At 47.1% G+C, this 12,086-nt stretch overlaps 1 long non-coding RNA gene across 1 annotated transcript; it reads right to left on the reverse strand.

The window, feature by feature from the left end:
• Positions 1-2,448: 2,448 nt before the first annotated feature.
• Positions 2,449-9,035, reverse strand: LOC132653021 (uncharacterized). The gene is made up of 3 exons (XR_009590651.1): positions 8,898-9,035; positions 4,047-4,173; positions 2,449-3,713 (listed from the first exon to the last, which is right to left on the reverse strand). It is a non-coding gene; the product is annotated as an uncharacterized LOC132653021 (long non-coding RNA).
• Between the last annotated feature and the right edge of the window lie 3,051 nt (positions 9,036-12,086).

A 12,086-nucleotide genomic window follows, 5' to 3' on the forward strand; every position in this document is an offset into this window, starting at 1 on the left:
ACAAATGCAACCCAAGGCAGGAAGGGCTTCTTTTGGCTTACAGTTCCAGGCAGTTTGGTCCCTCTTGGCAGGAAGAGGAGGCAAGCTGGTCACTCGTATCCAGTCAGAAAGCAGAGCGTGATAGGTGACTACACCCAGGTCACTGTCACCTTGATTCAGTCCAGGTCCCCAAAGCTGGTGGGATGCAGCCACCAGTTTTTAATGGGGGTCTTCCTAATCTAGATAGCCTCTCACAGAGTAACTCGGAGATTTGTTTCCATGGAAACTCCAATGCCACCAGGTTGATAAAAGAAATCCACAGCCAGCCTTTAAAGTGCACAGTGAAACTGTGGCATTCCGCTGACCCTCCCCCACCCCCACGTCAGTTACCTGTGCAGTAGTCAGGCCTAGTGGGAGCAGAAGAATTCAGCCGTTGTGACAGGAACTGTCACCTCCACCTGAGACACGAATCCATATAAGTGGCCACATTTGGAAAAGCAACTAGACAGAGGTGCCAGCATGTCGCCCTGCACGGCCCACCTCCCCGGCTCCTGTGCAATAGGAATAGTCATGTTTGCTGCCTTCTTGCAATCATGGAGGGAAAGGAAGAAAGTGGGAGTCTACCTGAGAGGCCACTGGTACTGGAACAGCCCACAGGCAGAACTCCTCTGTGGCAGATGTCACTTACACTCGGGAGGAGGTGGTCTTCCCCCTGGGTGCAGGAGGCCCTTGCTGTATGAAGTTGCAACAGCACAGAGTAGGTGCTTTCTTTAGGACAGGGGCAGAGGCCAGATAGCAAAGTGTGACCATGCCTACAGGGAAAAGGCAGTCAGGAGGGGGCAGAGGTGGGGCGCTGCCTTCCAACCGCCCTGTATCTCCTTGCGCTGCCGCCATGAGCCCCAAGTGGGCTTGTCATCACCTCTTGCTGTAAACTAACACATCAAGATCAAGGAAGACTGAGTGACCAGAACACACCCCAGCCTACAGATCCTGCAAGGGATGCATTTGTGACTGTGAGCCTGGTGGCAGTATTCCCTCACAAAATGTGCTCTGCATGCTAAGTAGGCTCGCTGTTGTTTGAGATAAAAAAAAAAAAAAAAAAAAAAAAGGACAATAGGTCACTTGTGTCATGTGCCATTGGGTGCAGTTGGTTCTAGGTTTTCAGAGTGACCTGGAATAACTTAGAGGCAGGATGCCCTTGAAGTCCTTGCCAGCCTGTCTCCCCTGGTCTGCCTTTTGCCTTCTCAGGGGCCTCACCCCACCCTGCCAGAGCTGAATCGGTTGGTTTTGTTTGTTTGTTTGTTTGTTTTGTTATTTCAAGAACAAAATTTCCCATGCTTTCTGAGATTATAGGAATTGGTTTTCTGAAATCATTGGCGAAGGTGGGAGGGGTGGATGTGTGTGCGTGTTTGTGTGTGTGTGTGTTGTACAGAAGGTCGTAGCCTTCCTGTGAGTGTTGGCAGAGACTCTAACCCGCTTGTTCTCCAGAGAACACAGTCTAATGGGCCTGTTACATAGTTACTCTCTAGCTCTTGACCTGAACACAGGGGGTAAAAATTGAGTTTCTCTGTATAACCAAGCTGAGGACCATTTGTTTCCTTGTCCAGAAATAAAGAATGAAGCCGACCTCAGATGACTGAGAGTCCTTGAGGTGTAGACACCACCTTTTTCTGGTGTTATAAGAGTTCTCAGATGCAAGTCTGAGCTTTGGCCTCCTAACAAGCCAGCCACACCCACCAGTCTCTAATACTCCAATTAAAAGAGACAACAGCAAACAGCATCTTTTAGCTTTTCTTTCTTTCTCTCCCTTTCTCCCTTTCTCTTTTTCTCTCTTCTTTCTTTCTATCTTTCTCTCTCTTTCTTTCTTTCTTTCTTTCTTTCTTTCTTTCTTTCTTTCTTTCTTTCTTTCTTTCTTTCTTTCTTTCTTTCTTTCTTTCTCTCTATCTTTTTTCTCCCCCTTACCCCTAAACCAGGTTTCTCTGTGTAGCCTTGAACTCATAGAGATCCTCCTGCCTCTGCCTCCCAAGTGCTGGGCTTAAAGATTTCTACCACCACCACCTATCAGAGCAAAAAGTTTTCTTCTAGGAGGCCACACTGGGAAGAGGAATAAGGAGTTCTGTGTACGGTCACTGATATGAGGTTTAGGTTTGAACAAAGGAAAGAGGTGTGCAGAATTAAGCAGTCCGGTCAAGGTGTGGTCTTGGCATTTTTATTATTTCAGCTTCAGCCTGTTCCAGACAGTGGTCCAGTAAGTTTTCAGAACTATGTGTAGACTTGGGCCCCGTGAGAAGGCTCAGGGAGTAAAAGCATTTGCCTTGCAAGCCTGACAACCTGATTTCCAACCCCAAAACCTGCAGTGGAAAGAGTGAACCAACTCCCAAACTCCTCTGACCTACACGCATGTGCCACGGCATACACACACACACACACACACACACACACACACACAAATCACCACAACAAATTGAATACAGTTTTTAATTTTTTATTCTAATTTTAGGTGCATTGGTGTTTGTCTGTGTGTACCACGCATGCCTGGTGCCTTCAGAAGCCAGAAAAAGATGCTGAGTTCCCTGGAGCTGGAGTTTCAGACAGTTGTGAGTCACCACGTGGATGCTGGGAATTGTGTGTATGAGTATTTTGCCTGCACGGATACAATTTCACCATGGCTGTGCAGTGCCTGCTGAAGCCAGAAGAGGGTATAGGATCTTCACTGAACTGCAATTACGGACTGTTTTGAACTGCCTACCCTGTGAATTTTGGTAACCAAGCCCGGGCCCTCTGCAAGAGCTCCAAGTGCCCTTAACCACTAAGCCATCTCTCCAGGCCCAATTTTAGAAATGGAAATTTCAGACTGTGAAGTCTCCGGGAGGCAAGGTCCTCCTCTGGCGTACACTGTGGCTAGCATGGGGTGTCTGGAGGGAAGTTTTAATAGGCAGGTAACCAAGGGAAGAGCCAGTCTCTTTAGAATGCCTCCTCTCGGGCCAGAAGGTCATGCTGTCCGCTGGGAACATGCAGGACCTGTTAGCTGTGTCACCTTAGTTCTGTGTCACCTGGTGTTCTGGCGTTAGATTGTTTATATTACTAGGTAAACTTCGTTCCAACCAAGGTCGATAAAAGCATAGTCTGCTTCATAGTGGGCCGATATAATCCCAGCTCTCCAGTGGACACAGGGAAAGAGCCAAAGTTTGAGGCCAGCCTGGTGGACACATGACGATTCTGTCTCAAGAACTCAAAGGCTCGGGCTGTCCCTCAGAGGCGGCTCCTGTGCTTAGGAGGCACACACCTCAGGTTTGCATTGTGAATCAGTTCTGAGCGCCAAACCGTCAGAGCCCTGTTCTGGGTGTTGATTTCAGCCTCCGGCCTCATAACACTCCCAGAGCCAAATAGCCTTTGTCAAGGACTTTGTATAACAGGGACTTCATTCAATGCCTCGTTGAATTAACTGGGGCTTCCTTTAAATAAGGGCTTGTTTTTAGAAGCTTGCTTTTTGCTTTCTTTCTTTTTTTCTAACAAGGAAAAACACAACGGTCCTCGTCACAGCTTGTCACAAACACCTGCCTCATTTTTTCAGACCAGAAAAACACAACACACATACACAGACACACAGACACCCCCACACACACATACACACACATAATACACACTCACTCACTTTCTAAACTCAGAACACAGCCTCAGCCTGGTATCCCAAGAATGTTTGCTGACCAGCTTCCTTTCTCTATAGTTATTTCCTGGAAGAAAAACAAAACTCATTTTCAAAGTGATGATACATCTTTGGTTGCTGCTGAGATCAAGGGGAAGTCCCACTGTTACCAACTATTAACCTAAAAAAATAAAAATAAAAAAAAACCCTTTTTGAAATTACTTTCTTTTCTTCTCATTTGACAAGAACATGTGTGCTTTCCCCTGTCTTTGCTGACCAACAAGAAAGGTGGTTTATTCATAAAGTTGGTTTTTCAGGCAAAGACAGCACTTAGATATCTGGTTAACACATTGCTTATTGTGACCTTAAGCAATTAATTGTGAAATTAATTTCATAACGTCGTTTGGACAATGTCACTTACCCTGCTTTTCAAAACGCAGTTGTGTGCCAGGCACAGTGGCCTTTAATCTTAGCACTTGGGAGGGAGTTCAAAGTCAGTGTGGTCCACACAGTGAGTTCCAGGCCAGCCAGGGCTACATGAAGAGACCCTGTCTCAAACAAACAAAAAGCAGTTGTAAAATTGGGACTGTAGCATGGTGATAGAACACTTACATAGTATGCTTGAAGTACTGGGTGCACACACACACACACACACACACACACACACACACGCATGCACACAGGTACACACTAGCAATCTGTACCCACACACACACACACACACACGCATGCACACAGGTACACACTAGCAATCTGTACCCCCCCCCCCCACACACACACAGAGTTAATGCAAGGATGGAATATTAAAAAACACCAGCTTTGGGCTTGTACATAGCAAACAAATATCTTAAATACTTTTCAAAATGTTCTGGAAGCTGAAACACGGGGCTTGCTTTAGAAGAAGACGAGAACGTAGCTGGACAGAGGAAGGAAAGCAGCAGGCAGCCTCCCATGCTGCCTTTACAGAGTCTGTGCACCTTAGCTTCTCCCGGGAGTAAAGACATGACTCTTGCCCCATTTCTTTTTAAAATGAACCGCACAGATGCCTGGGTGACCCGCCCCACCCCAGCAGGTTTGCCTGGGAGGAGTCTCAGTTACATGGAAGAGAACCAATCTGGCCTCTGTTCAGGCAAGGCCTTGCTGTCAATCTTGCTTTGTTTTGGTTGTGCTGAGGATACCGATCCAGGCTCCCACCCCATCCAGAGCTCATATCCCCAGGCCCTTGATGCCAGTTTGGGAGGGTATTTTGGGAAGATCCATTTTATTTCCCCCAATAGTCTCTTAATCCAGCCCAAAATCTCAACAACTTTTTTTTTCTGCATAACTTGCATGACAACTTCACCCAAAGCGCTCTCAATTCAACCAGTAGGAAAACTGGGTGCCTTTTCTACATGGAAAGCTAAATTCACAGACATTTCCAAAAATATTCCGTTATATTTTTATAAGCAGTCTAAGGTCCTGAGAATAGTCCAAGAAGGTACACAACAGGCTGGAGAGCTGGCCCAGAGGTTAAGAGCTCTTGCTGGTCTTCCACAGGGCCACAGTTTGGTTCTCAGCACCAGCATCTGGTGGCTCCAGCCACAGGGACCTGACGCACTCTCTGACTCCTGTGGGCACCTGTGCATGTGCACCACACACACACAGGGTACAAATTAAAAAAAAAAAAATTAAAACCAATTCTAAAAGCAAGAACAAAAAGAAGGCGCACAAGACGCCATGTATCACCGAGTGCGTGTTCTCAGAAAAGAGCGGAATTCCAGCTGCGGGTGCTCTCTGTTCCTGTGAGTCACTTGGGAAACAGTGGACTCAGCCAATGGCCTTTTTGCTTTTTTAAACTAAGAAGAAGAAATTATGAAAATAATGCTCCAAAGTAGAACTAAGTGCTACAGCTGGGATGCCTCGGTGTTCTCAGGCAGAGTGAACACTTCTTGCCTTTTTTCAAGAAAATAAACGCGGAAAGTGGAGTTATCTTTACACTAATTTTTGCTTTATTCTTCTGTAGGCAAAATAGGTATGTGGCTATATATATATATATATATATACATATACATATGTATATATGTGGCCTTTCAGGTGTTTCAATTTGTAGTAAACTGAAGTTTGACAGATTGTGAGTTTTACTTAGAAATGTTCACCCAGCTTAAAGTCATAGAAGAATTGATTTGTATTTTCTTCTAGCTCTTCTAATGGATTTATTTTTATTTGTTTAAATTTCCAACATACTTGGGCTTTGTATACTTTATCTGTATTTAGAACGCTTTGTTAAAAAGCCTGGGGTGTCACGGTTTAGGACACTGAACTCCTGCCTTTATTGATGTTCATTCCTGCATTTTCTCTTCGGCTCTAGCCACGTGTCTATCTGTGTGCCGGTATCAAGCTATCCTAATAAATGAGACTTTAGATATCTTTTGTGTCCTGACAAATACTGATGGGGAAATATTTCAGAAACTAGTCACTTAGACACTTAGTAACCATCGTTTGGCTAGCCCGGCACTGTGTATAGACCAGGCTGGACATGAATTTATAGCAATCCTCCTGCCTCTACTGCCCAAGTGCTGAGATCATAAGCATAAACCATGAAGCCCAGCAATTGTTTTGTTTCTTTGGGTTTTTGGTAGTACTAGTGATGGAACCCAAGGCATTGTGCGTGCCGTGAAAAAAACAAACAAACAAACAAACAAACAAAAAAAAAACATTCACATTTCTGACACAGGGTCCCTTTACCCTTTAATGGACCAGGCTGGCCTTCAGCAACCTCTACAACTCAAGAAGGTCTTGGATTTTATGAAGCTCAGTCTCCAGGGTATCTGGGCTATGAGTCTGTGTCACTGGGCCTCATTCTAGTAATTGTCTTTTAATGTGTTAGTGTGGGGAGTTTAGAAGATCTTGGGTGGTTCTGGGTCATGCGGTACCACTAGTAGCAGACAGTTGTCAGTGAACAAGTAAGAGTAAAACAGTATCGCAAGGGCGAAGGGTGGTGCTGGAGCAGGGGATGACCAAACAGCTCTCTCTCTCTCTCTCTCTCTCTTTCTCTTTCTCTCTCTCTGGGCTTCCTCACAGTATGGTGGCTTCAGAATGCTGACACAGCAGTTTGAGGTTACAGGGAAGTGCTTCTGTAAACAGAAATGCCTTACCTTCCTGAAATATCACTCTGGTCTACATTAATGCGAGCACATGTTTGTGCTTCCTGTGTGTGGACATGTGCATGGGGGACATGAAGACTAGCGCTGACATCACGTATTTTCTTTTCAAAGCTCCCCACTTTATTTTTCAAGGTACCATTTGAGATTGTCACTGATTTCTTTAAAAAAGACTTATTTACTATTTTTCGTGGAGGTATGTTTTGCCTGCGTGGATCCATATGCACTGAATTCAAGCCTGGTGCCCTGGGGAGGCTAGGAGACAGCATGAGGTCCTCTGGAGCTAGAGTTACAGCCACCATGTGGGTGCTGGGAACCTCAGCTCTGAGTCCCCTGCAAGAACAGTAAGCACTCTTAACGGCCGACCCATCTCTCTCCAGCCCCTTCATCCTATTTTTGGAGACAGGGTCCCTCTCTGAACCCGGTGCCCTGGGACTGGGCTAGGCTGTCTGGCTGCAGGGGGGCTCCGGGGCTCTGCCTGCTCTCAGCTCCTCAGTGCTGGAATCACAGACACATCTGCCCAGGGGCTTACCCGGGTGCTGGAGAGTCTAACACCGGTCCTCATGCCTCCACAGCGAGTGCTGCACCAGCCGAGCCGCCTCCTGGCCACTGTTTACATTCTTTTCGTTATAAATGACTCATAATCTCATCCAAACCCAAGGAGAAACGTGACTCCACATCCCAGTGGGACAAAGGTCAAGATTATGTTGTAAAAGTTAATATTTCTTGGTGGAGTGAGGCCTGCCACATCTGACGGTGAGGGGCTTACCACACGAGGCTTTCTCTCTCCGTTTTCTCACTAGTCTTTTTCTCCTTTTTTTGCTGTTTAAAAAATCATGTGTGTATGTGTGCTGTCACTGTAAGTGAGATACAGGTGCTCATGCAGGTCAGAGAAGAGCACTTCGCCCCCTGGAACCAGCTCAGAATCACCCAACAAGGATGCTGGGAACCAAACTCCTGTCCTCTCCGAGAGAGAGAGATCACAACCCTTTTTCCAGTTTGTTTGTTTGTTTGTTTGTTTGTTTTTTGAGGCAGGGTTTCTCTGTGTAATCCTGACTGTCATGGACTCTCTCTCAGTAGACCAGGCTGGCCTCAAACTCAGGGATCTGACTGCCTCGGCCTCCCAGAGTGCTGGAATTACGGGTGTGCGCCACCATGCCCCTCTAGGTTGATGCTTCTTGAGGAGAGGCACTGATAATTACATGCCAGCCTTTTCTTATTCTCATAAGGGATATTTAGTGCTAACTACCAATATGGTCCTGCCATTTTTTTCTTTTGAGGGAGGGTTTCTAGGGGTTGGACATAAGGCCTCACACATGGTCAGTGCATGCTTTCTCTGATACTACTCTCCGGCCTCTACGTGGGGCTGACGTTTAAAAACATGTCTCTGTAAATCAAGCAGTGCAAGTGACTACTACATGTGTGTGCGTGTGTTGGGGGGTGTGTGGGTTCTCACATGAAAAACACTGCCACCATCCATATAGTAGTCGATTGCAGTTGGAGGCCTCGTTATGAACTCACATTTAGTTTAGTATAATACAAATCATTTCCATTCAGAAACACTGGTAGATACACAAATATGCTGGAATTCATTTACACACACACACACACACACACAACACACACACACACACACACACACACACCTGTCCTCTGTCAACTGAGAAAACCAGGAAGCGATTGCACACTCAATAGCAACGAACATATCTGAGGCCATATTTTTGTCTCTGTCAAGGATTGAACCCAGGACCTTACCCATGCTAAGCCCATGTCCCACCACTGAGTAGCACCCTAACTCTCTATTCTCAAATAACCAGGCAGGCCTCTGGCACCAGGAGGGCGACTCCTCCAAAGTGAAACTTTCCTGCATGGGAAAGAGACTTTGATGGGATTTAGGAGGTTCCAGAAGCAGAGGAAGCTACAAGATGCACGAAATGGCCCCCCAAAAGTCACACAAGCAGTAAGGGGCGCTGCAGAGAGGAGGCTCTCCCACCAACCTAGCTGTCCTAAAGCTGTGCAGAGAGTTGCGGGGCGCGCCTGTGCTGAGTCCTCTGCTGTGCTGGGGTTTGTCCTCTGAGAATGAAGCTGCTTTGGAATCGCCTGTACTCCTGTGAGAACATTTATAAACTCACCGGCTCACCAAGCTGGACTTCGGTGGAGTGGGTTCCTTGATCTGTCATTGGTCCCCCAACTGGCATGACCAGACCAGTGTGCACATCTGTGTGGGAGAAGTCAGGGGACACCAGAGCCATGGCTAATTCCAGGGCCACAGTGGGAGCATGCTGGATGACCTTGCTATTGCCAGAAGTTAAGCAAGCACCGAAGAGTGAGCAAACAGCAGCACCCTCTACACTGTCCCTGTGACAGCGTCCAAGAAGAAATGCTATCTCACAGTGGAAAAACATGACAAATACTCCCTCAACCAAGAGATCAAAGTCAGTGGTGATCACTGTATTGAGACCACACACCTTTGAGATGCCATGATCACCCCCCAGAAACACAAAGATCTGGTCCAAACACAACCAAAACAACCAGGAAATTTCCAGTAGAAAGACAACCTATAAAATATTAGAGCCGTGCTCCTTAAAATTGCCAAAGTCACCCAAGCAAGGAAATCCTGAGGAACTTGTAGCTAAAAGGAGCCCGAAGGAACATGACAGCCAAGTGAAATGGAAAGGCGGGGGGGGGGCTGTCTGTGGAAAAGAGACAGGGATGAAACCTGAGTAAGCAATGGTCTTTAATGACAGTGAGCCAACAATGGTTCCTAAGTTTTGGGAAATGTGCCACACTAATATGAGGTGATATTAACAGGACAACCTGGGTGTGGGGCTGATGGGAGAGTGCTGTACTATCTGAAACCATTCTACAAACAAAATCTTATTTTCTCTTTTTAAAGATCTTTTTATGTGAATGTGTGTGAGCCTGTATGAGTGTATGTGCGCCATGTGTGTGCAGGAGCCTGCAGAGGCCAGAAGAGGGCACTGGGTATCCCGGAATTGGAGTTACAAGCAGTTGTAAGCCACTCTATGGGTGCTGAGAACCAAACCCAGGTCCTCTGCAAAAGCAGCACTCCTACCCACTCAGCCATCGCTCCCACCCCATATGAAGTCTTTTCTTAAAATGCTATTTCTTCCAGCTAAAAATGAGATTCATAGAAGCTGATAGGCTGTGGCAGTTAGGAGTGCCAGCCAGCGTCTCATTGCCATTGGCCCACTGCCCTGGGACTAAAGAAACCCAGCTGGGCACCATCAGCCTCATCCCAGACATCTTTCTCCTCTCTCCAGTGTGAGTTGCTCCCCAGCCCCAGTGTGACCTCTATCTCCCCAGTTCCCAGTCTGTGAGAGCGGAGGAGAGAGGTGACCATATCAAAGGTGGAGGATGGTCTATCCCAAAGAGATAAACAAGCACACATCAGATCTCCCTTAATCTGGGCCCTTCCACGTACCCTGAGGTTCAGTAGGACAGAACAGTCACATCTAACAAAGGAAGCCAAAACTGGAACCATAGCATTTCCCAGAATGTCTGTCCTTCCCATCACCACCTACAGCTTGAAATTAGTCCATAGAAAACACGTAACTCCATCCTGAGACTTGGAGGGTCTCTCTGTGCTGCTATGGGCACCGGTGCATGTCATGAGGACCTCCTGGAACTGCCATGTAGAGCCTCTTCACTCTGCCATACCCGTCTACGTAAAGACAGCGACGCCATCTCTGTGGTCTTTGCCACATTGCAGACATGCTCACAAGACAACGGAGACTCCCCACGAGCAAACGGAGACCTCAACTGTGACTTCAATCATCTGGCCCACCACTCCTAACCATTGCCTGCTACATGAGTGCCTCTCAAAAATGCTATCTGTGGTCCTGCCCCAGTCTGGGAAGCTACAAAGACTGCTGAGATTTGGCTTCTGCAACATACAAATGCACACTCAGCAAAACCGTGCAGATCGGACCAGGTATTTAAGAATTCGAATGAGGCTGGACTGGTGGTGCATGTTTCTTCCCAGCACTCGGAAGGCAGAGGTAAGGGGATCTCTGTGATTGCAAGGCCAGCCTAGTCTACACGGTGGGTTCTAGGACAGCCAAGGCTATGTAGAAAGACCCTGTCTCCAAAGTCCTCGAGAGTGGGGGCAAGGGTGAGGGTCAAATGAGTGGGTACTCCTCCCCTGGACCCCCTCCCACTCTCAGGAGTTCTTCCTGGCATTTTCTTAATAACTATGTTTGCTCTACTTTAAAAAAAAAATCAACCAGTCCATCATGGGGCTAAAGAGACAGTTCTGTCACAACCCGGAATCAAAATCTCTCTCAGTGCTACTGGAGAGATGATTCAGCAGTTGAGGATACCAGAGGATACCAGAGGATCCAGGTTCAATTCCCAGCACCCACGTGGCAGCTCACCTCTGTCTGTAACTACCATTCCTGGTGATCTGAGGCCCTCTTCTGGCCTCCATGGGCAACCCAGGCACACAGACAAACATGCAACCGAGACACTCACACATAAAAGTTTGAAAAAGAAAGAAACCACACAAGAGGGCCAGAAAGATGGCCCAGGGGCTAACACTTGTTGCACAGTGAGGAACCTGAGATCATACCCACAACACCCACATGAGCCCAGTGTGACTACACACTCACTAGTAACCCAAGCGCTGTGCGAGGCGGAGGAGCCAGGAGCAGGACTGGGGCTTGCTGGCCACCAGCCTAGCTCTAAGTTCAGCGAGAGACTCTACCTCAGTAGGGACAGAGAGTGACAGAGCAGGGTACCTCTCATCCTTCGGCCTCTGTATATGTGCCCACCCATTACACACAGGCACATACAGCACACCCATGCAAACATGCACATACACAGGTACACAACACCACACATACACACACACACACACACACACACACACACACACACACGAATAGATAGTAAAAGAATTCACACAACAAACAGTATGTGGTGAAAACTGCCTATTCAGGACGCACAGTAGGACCACAGCTTGGTCAGTGTAAACTGAGAACAGACGTTAAACTACTCTCTATCTGTTTTCAACCTCAAGAGGGTGTTTCTTGCTTCCTCATTACCCAATCACGGAGTTAAAAAAAAAAAAAAAAAAAAAAAAAAAAAGCCCTCTCTGAAACAAACGCTTCAAAGTCCAGGCTTCCACCATCCCCGCTCTGGTCTCATGACCTTTCCTGACTCTCCAGCTAGAGCCTCTACCTGGAAAAAGGCCACTGCTATTTCAGGCTGCCAGGACGGGCTGGGTCCTGGAGGAGCCGGGAGCATCTCTTCCTGAAATTGTGGAAATAATTCATCTTCAACGAGAACCTAGTCCCTGC

The sequence above is a fragment of the Meriones unguiculatus genome, chromosome 3 (assembly GCF_030254825.1).
Source record: "Meriones unguiculatus strain TT.TT164.6M chromosome 3, Bangor_MerUng_6.1, whole genome shotgun sequence".
In the NCBI taxonomy this organism is placed as follows: domain Eukaryota; kingdom Metazoa; phylum Chordata; class Mammalia; order Rodentia; family Muridae; genus Meriones; species Meriones unguiculatus.